Raw genomic sequence first — 13,102 nt, 5'->3', positions numbered from 1 at the left:
TAAGAAATGGGAACCAAGACAATATGCCATTTGTCCAAACACAGAATAAACTTGGCATCCTGAGATGTTCAACCACATCACTTCATCATATCTCCTAATGGGAGAGAGTGCCCACTAATTGCCGAGATTGAATCATCCCATCTTAGGGCACAGTTACTAACAGATGCCAAACCGATTTGCTGCTCTGTTTAGAAATTAAAACACTAATAGATGCATGGGCTTTCCAAACACAGGGATAGCATTTCAATACTAAATAAACGCTGTTACCAGGGAAAGGGACGTTTTCTCTTCTACTTCTTTGCCACAAAAGGAACATGGACTCTGAGGCACTTTGTCTCAGGTGGAAAAAAATATATTTTAGGCAGAATGGACGCCACCAGCAGGTCCCCGTTTCTCTTGGAATTTTTTAAGGTCAAGAAATTTCCCTTGACATTTACAACAGATTCTTCAGCTTGCATCTGTATACATCTCAAACTATTCTAAAGACAACCAAAAAGGAGAAACAGGAAGAATAATAGCCTCTCCAAATCACATATGTCACATATGTATGTGAAATTTAAAAGTGTACATATATTTATATATGTATATAAAATAAAAGTGTATATACGTATGTGTGTATGTATGTGATATATAGTCTCCTTATTAAGGAATCTTTGAGGTAAGGGGAAGAATTTCTGAAAATGGAAAATACCAACTACAAAAAAATTTCTGTCTATCTCAGCTATCAACAATGACCCTTTCTCCGAACTCCTAGAACACTTAACTGAACAGCCCACTTTTGCTCTAGTGTTTGCTGTTACTCTCTCCTCTGAGCACTTGCGAGCTCCTTCAGGGTGGAAACCTTGGTCCCACTTGTGTGTCCTCCAGCCCCTGGGGCAGCGGCAAGCCGGCACCAGAGGCTGGGTAAATGTTTGCCAGGTTAAGTTATGTTGAACTTGGACACCTGCTTGCTAGCACTCGCTACCATTATTTCAGTATGATTGGAGGCAAACTCTTTATCCTCTCTGGGTCACAGTTTCTATGCATCTAAAACAAGCAAGTCAGATCAAACGACATCTGAGATCTTCTCTAGATCTGAAGATCCCAGAGTCTGTTTCTCTACCTCAAAGTCTTCACTAGCGAAATGGGGGTGAAGTCCTGATTTAGCTCTGGGTACAGACATAGACATGAGTAGGGTTTCTCTCCTCTTTTCCTAAGTGCTTCTCCCTGTGAGCCGTGACTCTAGATGTAGGATGAGGAGGTCTGCAGCCCTAGGATATGTTTAGAGAATGTTCAAATGTTCCCTTTCACATTCTAACTCCCATGACATAGCGACTAAATTTCACCACAAGGACTATAATTCCTTGTATTTGTTTACTGTTTTATATTTTATAAATACTGGCTCATATAATTTATGTTTTGATACTCACAACTGCCTCACAAAGTAGGAAGAGTAGATATTATTCCCAGATGTGGAAATCGGGACTCAGAGAAGTTAATTTGCCTGAAGGCACCCAGTAGTTATGCTAGTCTGAACTCAGCCTGGGTGTTCTTTCCACTGTACTCAGTCTCTGAAGTTAGGCATCATGGCCAGGAAGTAAATCTGTAACTTGGGTGGAGTGAGGGTGGTACTTAGGACCCATCCCCTCAACCTCTTTTTGCACAAGCATTCAGCAAACATTGTTAATGTCTCGTGTATTTCAGTCCCAGAGCTAGTATAATGCCAGTAAATTAATCCAGTATTTTCCACAGTGTATTTCATGAAGCGTGATGAGATTTCCCTGAAAAAAAGAAAATCTTACAGTCAAATAATTGGGAAATACTCCATCTACACCCTTTCTTAGAGCTTTGCAGTAGGTATTTGCAAAAGAAAGGGCTGAGAAGTTCTGCAGTAAAGAGCCCTATTTAAACACTTGTAAATCCAATAGTTCCAAACTATATTTAGAACCTTGAACATGAAATATTGCCAGGTTTCTGCCCACAGACCCTCCTGAGATCCTGCTGGAATAACAGTATAGACCTATGAAAAGGAATAATCTCACAAAAATAAAGGAAGGGAGACAGGATCACCAATGGATAAGGGATTTAGACAAACTTCTGGAGGAGAGAAGGCAACACATTGACTGATGATAGAGGACAGAGAAAACTATAGCCCAGAATAAATCCCAAGGGGGCTGCAGAGAAGGTGGGGGCCACGTTCTCTGCCAGGACACCTGAGAAACTGTGGGCTTGAACTTGGCCAAATCCGCAGCAGGTGGGAGGTACGATGCGGTGCTTAGGTGGAGTGACTCACTAAAAGTCTATCTTAGAACAGCTGTCCCAGCTGGAAGTGGAGTTTAACTCCAGGCTCTAAATGGAAGGTTCTTCTCCACAGGAAGCCATCTGAGGAGCTGGGGAAAGATGCTTCCAGTGTGGGTGTGGCAGCGCCCCCAATCCTTCACTTTTTTGGCGTTTGGAAATCCACTTCCTTCCTGCTTACCCAGTGGTGGCCTCCTCTGTCTCTCTTCCCTTGTAGGGTAGCATGGGAAGCTTTGAAAAAGGAACAAGTAGAGAATAAAACCAGAGTTCTGAGGAATTAAGAATGTCACTATCAAAAATGAAAAATGTAATAGAAGAGTTGGAAAACAAAGAAAATCTTTCAAATGCTGCCTGCCATATCAGTAAACGAAGGATGTTGTAGCCATCAAGCCATCAGCCACTGCAGCCCTGAGGAGATTCAGGATGGACAAAAGCGGGACACTGATCCTAGATAGTTAAGGTGCATATCAAAGGAATCATTTCAATGATCCCAGACTCTCGCATCTTCCCATATAGAGAAAAGCGCCAAAATCATTAACTTGAGATGTCTGGGCGGTTTTTGTTTTGTTTTTGTTTTTTTAATTATCAGCAATCTTTTGAGGTTCTGACTACCTGGACTTTGTTGCAAAAACTCCTATACATCCTTGTTCCTCCCCTACCGCATGGGAGCAGTCCCCCAGAGCCATCTGAGAGGCTGTTTTCCCGGCTTAAGTCCATGGAATAAAACAAAATTCTCAACTTTTAGGTTGTGCATTTTATTTCAGTTGACAAAACATAGAATAAAAAAAGAGAGACAGGGGCTTCCCCGGTGGCACAGTGGTTGAGAGTCTGCCTGACGATGCAGGGGACACGGGTTCGTGCCCCGGTCCGGGAAGATCCCACATGCCGCGGAGCGGATGGGCCCGTGAGCCATGGCCGCTGAGCCTGCGCGTCCGGAGCCTGTGCTCCGCAGCGGGAGAGGCCACAACGGTGAGAGGCCCACATACTGCAAAAAAAAAAAAAAAAAAAAAAAAAAAAGAGACAGATAACATGAGAGAAGTAACAAGAAGTAGAGGCCAAACCCAGAAGGACAGCACCCAACTAATACAAGTTACAGGAAAAATAGAGGGCAGGGCCACACCTGACACACCATATACTCAGCACAGCCATTCAAGAGCCAGACCCCAAACAGGCAAAGTCCCTGCCCCGGGAGCCAATCAACCTTCTAGTAGGGCAGACCGACAATAACAGAGTGCAATGGCAGGGGCATAAAGCAAACAGGGAATAAGGAAAAAGATTGGTAGAGCTCTGTTGTGGATGGTGAGGAGGTGATATTTGAGCAGAGACACTGAATAAAGGAATTGAGCCTCATTCAATCAATATTTGCTGAAAGAAGGAAAGAATGAAAGAATGTGGATGGAAGACTGTTAGGGTGCTGAGGAAGGCAGACCTCACTGTTCTCAGGTATAACTGTGCAGTTTCACTAGATAATCACCAAGGCCCATCCATGGTAATTAGAAAGCAGCCTTCAATCTCACCCAGAAGATCCACTCTAATTGTCGAGGCCGGGCATTAGTGATTTTGGGGAATATCCCATCTGACGATGTGTTAGGAGACCCAAGGCAACGCTTTACCACAGTCTGGGCTGCTTCTCTCAGCAAATTACCTCCCCAGCAGTCCTGGGAGCTGGAATTTTATACTGGGGCTATTTTTAGTCGCCTGCAGTGACTGCTGGGACCTACTGCCTCAGGAGGGGCTGATGAGAACTTTACCCAGGGGAGAGGCATTGCATTCTGTAATCTTGGCCTGAAGAGCTCTCTAATGACATTTGAGGATTTATAACCTCTGAGAACTGGTTGCCTCCTTCGTGAAATGCAAGATCAGGTAGCTCTGCTGTGTACCCAGTAGTCAGCAAGAAACCGTCCAAAGTTACTTTGGTCAATGGGGCAATAGTTCCCATTCAAAATCTTTCGCTGAGATAGAAAGGACTGTCTTGCTTTGGGATTGATGCTTAGAAAGTCTTGGTTGAGGGTAGGTCCAGAGCAGATGCCTCCCATATTGATTTTTCACAAGGGCACCCCAGAGTCAGTGTCCCAAGCTGCATGTTCTTTCCTTACCAGTCAAACAACACACTGACTGGCGTTCAGAAAAGCAACTTGGAAGGTCTGGTTGGGAGATTCTGAGCTAGGTACTTAATCTGCTAGTGTTTCCACCTCCTTCTCTGCTCCAAGATAACAAGGGCAAGACTGGCTGTAAAACCCATAGCTGCCGAAATCATCTTCGCAAAGCACAGTTCTGAACTTGCAACTTCCTAGTTTAAAACCCTAGATACTCCCTGATGCAGACAAATTACCCTCTAGAAGTCTTAGCTGTCATTCCAGGCCTTCTGTAATCCAGAACAATCCCAAGGTTTAATTTTGCTTCTTCCATGCCTCCACTTTCAGCCCCTCTTATGCTCCAATCAAACTATATCATCAAATGTTCCTTATAAAGGTATTTTCCACCTCCAAGCCTGTGATGGACTTAATTTCTGTGTCCTCCCCAAATTCATATGTTGAAACCCTAAGTTCCAATGTGGATGTATTTAGAGTTGGGGCCTCTAAGGAAGTAATTAAGGTGAAATGAGATCAGAAGGGTGGAGCCCTCATCTGATAGGATTAGTGTCCTTATAAGAAGAGACACCAGAGAGCCTTCTCTCCTTCCTATGAGGACACAGTGAGAAAACTGCCATCTGCAAGCCAAGAAGAGGGTTATCGTCAGACCTACAATGCCTGTACCTTGACCTTAGATTTACAGCCTCCAGAACTGTGAGGACATAAGTGTCTGTTGTTAAGCCTCCTAGTGTGTGGCGTTTTGTTACACAGCCCAAGCTGACTGATACAATGTCCGTGTACAGGCAGTCCCTATTTACAGAGTGTCCCTTTCACTATTTCCATTGGACCAAATCTTTCAAATAAATGCTTCTTTTTCTGTGAAATTATCACTGATCTTCTTAGCCAATAATAATGCCTTTCTCTTCTAAATTTCAAAAGAACATTGTCAGCACTTCTCTTTTGAAAAATTTCACTTTTTGACTTAGTAATAGTTACTTGTAAATATGAAATCTTTCCTACTGAGCTGAAGGTCCTTGAAGAAAGGGACTGTGTCCTGTTTACCTTTGTGTCCCCTATAATAATCTAACAACATCTTTAATATATTAAAAATGATAGCTGTCCATTACTGAGTGCCTGCTCTATGCATGTGTAGAATGCTTTCCATGTCTAGTTGGAATTCTCACAATCACCTTACTAGGAAGATATTGTTATCCTCATTTAAAACTTACTGTATAATTCTACTATACGAGGTATTTAACACATACAGAGGGTTTAAAATTCATAGGAAATCTCATAAATGCTATGATGAGGTCACAATAAGAAGTGAACAGGATCCCAATTAGAAGGTGAGGCTTAGAAATTCTATTCTTCCCTTATCTCAAGCTGTGAAACCACTGAGACCTTGGGCAAACCAGAGTCACCTCATTGTCACATCCTGGTCAACATGTTCTTCAGCATCATTACAGGGCACAGATCAGCCACATCTGGGAATGGGAACTCTTCTGGCCAATCATAATCCAGATTGAGTTCAATGGTTGTTCTTTTGTTTTGTTTTGTTTTGTTTTGGCTAAAGATATTGTGTCCTGAGATTGTAAGGGCAGTGCAATGCTTTACAAGGTTCCGCTGCATATCTTTCCCTTAGGAGAAGCAAAGAAATAATAGACTGGTCTCATTAACCCCATGACAGGGGAGACTATGCCTGACTTGCTCACCACTGGATCCCAGCATCTGACACTAAGCCAGGCACAGAGGGGACGCTCATTAAATATGTTGAATTGAATGGAATTGAATTATGGGAGCTAGGGGGAGGTAAGCATCACTAGCTCATTTTACAAAAAGAAGTCCATTTAATTCAGGCATCATGGACCAACTAGGAGATGTCAAGTGCTATTCAAGATGCTGGCTGGGCACCCAAGGATGAAAAGGCCCAGTCTTTGCCGTCAAAGAGTTTGGAGTCTGATAGGAAAGAACACTGATGCAGCACAGAGGTCTTCCTAAACCAAATAATCCCTCTTGTATAATTTAGGTACAACCCTGGGAAACACATTAAGACCCAGCCTCAAATTTGGTGATTAACTCGATTCGACCCAGGGCTCCGATGACAAGAGTATTTCGATTAAAAAACACCAAAAAACTGAGATGGCCAGTAGGCACATGAAAAGATGCTCAACACTGCTAATTATTAGAGAAATGCAAATCAAAACTACAATGAGGTACCACCTCATGCAGGTCAGGATGGCCATCATTAAAAAGTCTACAAATAACAAATGCTGGAGAGGGTGTGGAGAAAAAGGAACCCTCCGACACTGTTGGTGGGAACAACAGTGCAGTCACTGTGGAAAAGAGATGGAGGTTCCTCAGAAAAATAGAATTACCACATGATCCAGCAATCCCACTCCTGGGCATATATCCAGACAAAACTATAACTCAAAATGATACACACACTCTTATGTCCATAGCATCACTATTCACAATAGCCAAGACATGGAAACAACTTAAATGTCCATCGATGAATGAATGGATAAAGAAGATGTGGTACATATATACAATACAATGGAATACTACTCAGCCGTAAAAAAGAATGAAATAATGCCATTTGCAGCAACATGGAAGAAACTAGAGATTATCATACAAAGTGAAGTGAGTCTGAAAGACAAAGACAAATACCATATGATATAATTTATATGTACCTAAAATATGACACAAATGAACCTATCTATGAAACAGAGAGAAAATCAGGGACATAGAGAATAGCCTGGTGGTTGCCAAGGGGAAAGGAAGTGGGAGAGGGCAGGACTGGGAGTTTGGGATTAGCAGATGCAAACCAGTATATACAGAATAAACAACAAGGTTCTATTGTACAGCACAGGGAACTATATATTCAATATTCTGTGATAAACCATAATGGAAAAGAATATGAAAAAGAATGTATATATTTGTATAACTGAGTCACTTTGCTGTACAGCAGTAATTAACACAACATTGTAAATCAACTATACTTCAAAAAAAAATAAATTAAAAAAAAAAACTGAGGCATTCACCAGGACAATTCTGTGGGTTGGTTTGACCTAAATAAGGTATATTTACTTATTGCAAAAATTAGAAATCAGGAAAACCAAACTGAATAAAGTCAGGGAAATATCAAGTCAATATGAATTATTGAGGCTTCTAGTAAAAGAAGAGATGTTCAATGTAAATACAGGTAAAAACAAGTAAGGCCTGAGAAAAAGAGATTGGAGTGGGAGGGGGGCCACTAATAGTTATATGATGCTTATTTTGTACCTAAGACTTTTACATATATGAACTTATTTCATCCTCATAATAATCCAGTGAAAGGTTAAATAAATTGGCTAAGTCTACATAGCTAATAAGAGACAGGATCAGGATGTGAGTCACACAGTCTAGCTCCAAGGCTTTCTGCTGTAAGCCACTATGCTAAACTGCCTCCCAGTGACATAGGATTGAGAAGGATGATGTGATTGCTGAGGCCTGGCATCTTGTCCTTCGTCCTGTCTGCAACCTGTGTGCCTACATTTCCTTCAAAGTTTAAGGTCTGCCTCTTCCATGAAGCCCTCCCTGATAAGTCCAGCACTCTTACCTTCAGTGCTTATTTGATACCATACATCATGTATTCTGGCAACTGATTCTCTCTCAACTCTCATATTAATTTCTAAATGCTTCATGGTGTGTGTTAATTCTTCCTTCTAGCCAGCAGGTCAGAGCCTCACAGAAAAGGCCCCCGTCTTAGACTGCTTTTCTACCTCTCACAGCATCTGCACCCCAAGTGCAGTGCAGGCTCCATAAAGACTCATCAACCTGTTTATTGGAGATGGATTAAAGGGATACACAGGAAGGAACAGGCAATAGACCTGAGCTCATTCTTTCAGTAATACAATGTTTATTATGGAATAAGAACTCATCACACTTACAAGAGAATCGCTCAGCCTTCACCCTCATATCTTCTCAGTAAGCAGCCACCTTCCCCCACCCCAGATAACCCTCCCTGCTTTATTGTGGCAAGTTGTTTTGATTAAGGAGAAGGACCTTGATCTCTGTATCTGGGCTCCAGGCTTAATGCTATGTTTGGCCCAAGTGGCTGGTGAGGCAGCATCTTCAGTCCTCAAAGTTACTGCAGCTTTGATGGGTAACATTGCCACAGAGACACCTTCAATGGGTTTGGGCATGGCCAATGGTTATTGACAGATTTACTGAGATTCACAAGCGCTGGTTATGAGTTGTAGAGCTTTTCCTAAACAGTTGCCATTTTAAACCAATTGATTCATATGAACTTGTAGCACAGATACTATTTATCGATGAGAATAAATTTCACTGGTGATTTCTTTATTTTGTGGGCATGACCACTCTTCTGTCTCACTAAACGCAATCACCCTATCTCTTATTTTTAGACAAGGGAATAAAGACCCAAGGAAAGGCCTGTGACCACATAAATGATTGGTCTTCATGCCACAGCTGAACCCAGGACGCTGTACAGTAGCACTGTCCTATAGAACGTTCTATAATGCTAGAAATGTTCCCTAGCTCTACTTTCCAATAGAGTAGCCAGTAGCCACATATGGATAGCATGACTAAGGAAAAGCATTTTTAAGATTTTTTCACTTAAATTAGTTTAAATTTAAATAGCCACACAGAGCTAATGGCTAGTGTTTTGAATAGCACGGTTCTAGAAGAATCAAGCCAGTTTATAGAGGGTTGCTATTGTAAATATAAAAAGACTCTCCACCAAATTCTTTCCTTTCTTGCTACCTTAGGAGAACAGGACAAAAATACTTCTGTAGGGGGAAGAAAATATGCAGTTGTACTGCAATTAACAAAAGGCACTCATGTCAGTTATTCATTACCACCTTACATACTTACCCTGAAATTGTTATCATTGAAACCTCAGAACCTTAGTGGTTTCCTAAACAATGCATTCTCGTTTATTTCAGCTGTTGCCATGTTACTGTTGTGCACCAAGTCCAGGCAATGATGAGAGGCTAGCACTTTTGCAAACCCACAGGCTCATGAAAGGAAGGTTCTGCTTATAAAGCATAAAAATGGGGCATGGCTTAAAGCCCAGGTTCTTAATCTTTGACCTCACAAGATTACACAAAATATTTGGTTTCAGGGCTAAACTTCATGCTCCACTCACAGGGAGAGTCATCTCATATTTTTAAGGGAGTGTCATTTGGGAGCAGAGCTGCCAGTCAGTGCATTTTCCCATGTACACAATACAATTTATACACAAATCCATTCTGGACACTTTGGGCCTGGGTATTGGAAGGTAGCTTAAAAACAGGATTCCTGGGACTCCCCTTGTGGCACGGTGGTGAAGAATCCGCCTGCCAATGCAGGGGACATGGGTTCAATCCCTGATCTGGGAAGATCCCACATGCCGTGGAGCAACTAAGTCCATGCACCACAACTACTGAGCCTGCGCTCTAGAGCCCACGAGCCACAACTACTGAGCCCGCATGGAACAACTACTGAAGCCTACGCACTCTAGGTCCCATGTGCTGCAACTACTGAGCCTGCATACTGCAACTACTGAAGCCCGCACGCCTAGAGCCCATGCTCCGCAACAAGAGAAGCCACCACAGTGAAAAGCCCGTGCACCACAGCGAAGAGTAGCTCCCTCTCACTGCAACTAGAGAAAGCCCGCACACAGCAATGAAGACCCAACGCAGCCAAAAATAAATTAAAAAAAAAATTTTTTTTAAACATAGGGTTCCCTTCTTTTTTTTTTTCTTTTTTGCGGCATGCGGGCCTCTCACTGTTGCGGCCTCTCCTGTTGCGGAGCACAGACTCCAGATGCGCAGGCTCAGCGGCCATGGCTCACAGGCCCAGCCGCTCTGCGGCATGTGGGATCTTCCCGGACCAGGGCACGAACCCGTGTCCCCTGCATCGGCAGGCGGACTCTCAACCACTGCACCACCAGGGAAGCCCCTAGGATTCGCTTTTTATAGTAGTGAAGACCTCTTTTCCTAGGGTCATCCAAGGAACTCATGGAATCATCAGAGGCTTGAATGGTAAGAGGTTAAAAGATGAGAAGATGGAATTGTATTATGACTTATGTTGGTGAATGATTAGCTGGGACATTTGTTTTCCTGTCTTGTCATTACTCAGAACTTAAGGTACAAAATAAAGACTTTGCAAAAGACAACATAGTCTTAAAAGGAAATAGAAAGATGGAAGGTCAGCAAGCAGTCTTTGCCTGAAGGCCAACATACTTGCGATAGCTGACTCCTACTATATCACTTTAATGTCATTATCATTAGACTTTAGTCTAGTTGAACTTCATGGCTATATTCCAAACTCCAATTCAAACTTGACTTTAAGGGGCCAATATCTGGAAAGAAAGGAGAAGCAACCCAAGTGAAATGGGGATCTTAAAGTCAATTTTGACAACCTCCATTTCTGGCCAGGATGGATTAAAAGGAACCAGATTTACACTTAACAATTGGAAGATTTCTTTAAATATTGAGTAAAGCAGACAAACTTCACAAAGTGATGGTTTTCAGACATTAGAGACAGACAGCATAGAACCCAAATAGAGGCTGGTGGTCTTTCTGAGTTGAGGAGACAACAGAGTTTGGTGTTTCAGAAGGTCAAGGCAGCTAGAATTCGCAGATCTAAATACCAGAAGGGATGGAGCTGCAGAAAGAGAGAGATTGTGATAAAGTTAGATATAGATAGATAGATAGATAGATAGATAGATGCAAGCCATATTTGCACCCTATGAAAAATTAGCTCAAAATGGATCATAGAACTAAATATAAAACCTAAAGCTGAGAAACTTCTGGAAGAAAATATAGGAGAATATCTTTGTGACCATGGACTAGACAAATATTTCTTAGAACACAAAAAGCACAAACCATAGAAGAAAAAAAATTGATAAATGGACTTCATCAAAATCAAAATCTTTAGTCTTCAAAAGACACTTATGGGTGCTTCCCTGGTGGTGCAGTGGTTGAGAGTCCACCTGCCAATGCAGGGGACACGGGTTCGTGCCCCGGTCTGGGAAGATCCCACATGCCGTGGAGCGGCTGGGCCCATGAGCCATGGCCGCTGAGCCTGCGTATCCGGAGCCTGTGCTCCGCAACGGGAGAGGCCACAACAGTGAGAGGCCCGCGTATCACCAAAAAAAAAAAAAGACACTTATGAAAATGAAAAGCCAAGTCACTTTGTAAACTATTTCCAAAATATTTACCTGATAAAGAAATTGTACCTTGACCATATAAGGAACTCTTAAAATTCAATAATATGATAATGCTAAAATAACAATAATAAGCAAAATATTTGAACAGATACTTCATCAAAGAAGATCTAATGATGGCTAGTAAGTACATGAAAAGATGCTTAACGTTATTATTAGTCATTAGAAAAAATGTAAATTAAAGCTGCCATGAAAGATCATTATATATTTATCAGTATACCTAAAACTTAAAAGATTGAAAATACCAAGTACTGGAAAAGGAGCAAAAAGAAATCTTTTATAAATTCTTCCAGCCACTTTGAAAATAATTTGAAAGATTTTTTTTAATAAGGTTAAGCATTCACTGACCATATGACCCAATAATTCCACCCTTAGGTATTTGACCAAGAGAAATGAAAGCACAATCAACACAAAAGCTTATATGTGAATGTTTATAGCCATTTTATTAATAATAGCCAAAAACTGGGAAAGAATCCATGTCCATCAACTTCTGAATGAATGAACGAATTGTGGTATATTCACACAATGGAATACTACTCAGTAATAAAAAGGAACCACCTGCTGATATATGTACTGACACGGATGAATTCAAAAGCATTATGCTAAGAGAAAGAAACCACATACAAACGATTACAGAGTTTAATTCTATTTATACGATACTTTTGAAAAGGTAAAACTATAATGATAGAAAGATGTGTGTTTTCCAAGATTCAGGGTGTGGCTTGGAGGGGACTCATGGCAAAGGGTCAAGAGAGACCTTTTTGAGATTATGGAAATGTTCCATATCATGATTGTGATGATTGTTACACAGCTGTATATATTTGTTCAAAATTCATTGAAGAGTACACTTAAAATTGCTGAATTTAGTGTATGTAAATTATGTCCCAACAAAACTGACTCTCAAAAAAGGAAGGTACATAATAGGATATATAGTATAATACCATCTGTATTAAATAAAAGGGAAAAGAGATAATTTCGAATATACAAACATACATATATTTGCCAGGATGTGTGTAAACTGTCTCAGGAAGCACATACATGAAAGTTTAGAATAAATCACCTCAGAAAATGGAAATGGGATGTCTGAAGGAGTATGGTGGGGGAGAGACTATCTTTTGTACCTTTCAAATTTTGAACCATGCAAATGGTAAACCGATTCAAAAGGGGAGAAGAGTCAATGGGGCTCCAAAACCTGTTACTATTCAATATGAGTTGAGTCAAAATCCTGTTTCTGTGTGAGAACATCTTTTTCTTTGTTACTTGCTATCTCCCTCTTCCCCCATTTAACAAGTCACAGGGCTGTCTAAGAGTATGTTCAGTATATAGTTCAGAGAGCCTCATGATAATATAAATTTAAGCTGGGGTGGGGGCGTGGGAGGGAGACTATTTTACTGTAGAGGAGAATGAAGCTTCCACGCTCCGCAGGTTAGAACCAGTGGGGGCTCTTGGGCTCAACTTATTCCAACTGTTTATTTTACAGTTGAGAAATCTAAGGCCCAGAGAGTGCAAACGACTTCCCCAACATTGCATAGTTACCCAG

Source organism: Grampus griseus (genome assembly GCF_964374135.1).
Source record: "Grampus griseus genome assembly, chromosome: 10".
Taxonomy (NCBI): Eukaryota; Metazoa; Chordata; class Mammalia; order Artiodactyla; family Delphinidae; genus Grampus; species Grampus griseus.
The sequence above is the reverse complement of the archived record's forward strand: the minus strand, read 5'-3'. Positions refer to the sequence as shown.